The sequence below is a fragment of the Salvelinus namaycush genome, chromosome 37, assembly GCF_016432855.1.
Source record: "Salvelinus namaycush isolate Seneca chromosome 37, SaNama_1.0, whole genome shotgun sequence".
Classification (NCBI taxonomy): Eukaryota; Metazoa; Chordata; class Actinopteri; order Salmoniformes; family Salmonidae; genus Salvelinus; species Salvelinus namaycush.
The window spans coordinates 12,353,768-12,355,645 of NC_052343.1; the positions used below are offsets into that span (position 1 = coordinate 12,353,768).

Genomic DNA, 1,878 nt, shown 5'->3' on the forward strand with positions numbered 1-1,878 from the left:
CCCTCCATTATAACGTTCATAACATAAACAAATTATAATATCATAAACAGAGCTATGGATGTAAGGACTGACCATACATGATATAAAAATTATACTTTAACCATGTTTTGAGGCTTTATAGTGTTTGTTTGTATTTACTTTGTTGACAAGCATGGTGTAGAACCAGCTCAAATGTTGGGTTCTGATACGGTAAGATAGTTGAACTAAGCTCAGGCATTTATAAGTTTTATTCTTCAGGAATCAATGGGTACATATCATTACTTTATAATTCCAAAAATGTGTGTAGGAACTGCTGATTGCCCCTTTAAGAATAAATTGTGATGTGGCCCATAAATTTATGTTTTGGTCTGTAACCACGTGCAGAGCAAAGAGGTATTCCATGTCAAAGAGCAGTTCCTGTCCGTGAGGAACAAGCTGGGCGTACTGTCCACCCAGCAGGAGGACATTGACTGTGAGATTAAGAAGGTGCCGGCTGGAATCCTATTACTTCTCAGTGGAGGATGAACATCAGGAACCAGTTCCGGAAGTACATGGACATTCTGGAGGCCAAGCCACAGTTTCAGGTGGTCAAGAAGAGGCTGTTTCTGGAGCACCGGAGGGGAGAAGAACCTGTATGTGCTGTATGATGCTCTGATGGGCACCAACAACTTTGGGGAGTCCATCTTGGAGGTGGTGGAGAGGTAAAGTGTTCTTAACCATGCTAAATGGGTCTTTATGCATCTGTGGAGCATGTCAGTGAGTATTTTAGTTTGACAACACTTGTGGAATGAATTTGAACTGTTAACTTGTGATTATGGTAAATTGGATGATACATTTTATTGTTATTCACAACAGCTGAGTGGTTGGTTCTCCATTTGTCTCAGATAAGAGGCGAGGAACAGGCGCCTACTGGAGGTCTTCTGTGTGAGGACGAAGGAGCTCTTCTGCCTGGGCCTAATTGCCCTGCTGAACCACTGGGCCCTCACCAAGGGACCAGGTGAGGAACAGGAAACCATCCATAACTGGAGCAGCAAAATCAGGGAGGTGGAATCAAAGATGAAGGTATGCATCGAGGCCTGCGTAGCAGCCTTCCCTTAACAGGCCTGCCTTGATTCCCAGCATCTTCTCCAGGAAAAAGAGGAACGCAATCTTCAGGACACGGCTCGGGAAGTACAGGAATTCCTCACCAGGAAGTACGACTGGGTGAGCTGGTTGGTCCGACTGGTCAACCACTCTGGCAGCAGCTATCGGAACTGGCATGCCGGGGTACCACTTCCAACACATGGCCGGTCAGAACTGGTTTGAGGTGCTGCAGGTGAACGATGCCAACCCTGGTGGTTTCCTACAGCACCAGTCCCCAACCAGTGCCCCGCGACTGCATCCGGCAACTGATGGAGGGGCCGGGGAAGAAGGGTGATGCCCGGGCCATGGTGGAGGTCCTGGAGAAGCAGCTGGCAGGGTTTGTGGTGCATGCTGTCCGTCACCACAAGGAGAGCGAGGCCACCTGGAGCTTCCCTGAGGACTGCCACTACTGGGAGAGGCACAAGAATGTGGCGCTGTGCGTACACTCAGAGTGACGCTGATAGAGGTGCAACAAGTCAGACAAATATGGATCATTATGTAATCAACCTGAGGGGTTATTCTCAACTCTGAATTGACCACCTTAAAGAGGATGTGTGGGGAATTATGGTAAATGGTGATGAGGTTTTGTGAATACACCATGCAGTTTGTCCTAGCTATTACGTAACACTATGCACTTTGTATAGCAAGTAGCTTTGGTGGCAATTAGATTCACTGCATATAAATCTGACTGTATTGCTAATTTGAGGCAGTGTTACAATAGCCCAGTGTTTACAGAGTATTTAATTACCTGTATACGCATTTTATTATTATAAATGA

General features: G+C 46.3%; 1 pseudogene; it reads left to right on the forward strand.

Moving 5' to 3' along the window:
• The first annotated feature begins 348 nt into the window (after positions 1 to 348).
• LOC120031621 lies at positions 349 to 1,556 on the forward strand (annotated as a pseudogene).
• Positions 1,557 to 1,878: the final 322 nt, after the last annotated feature.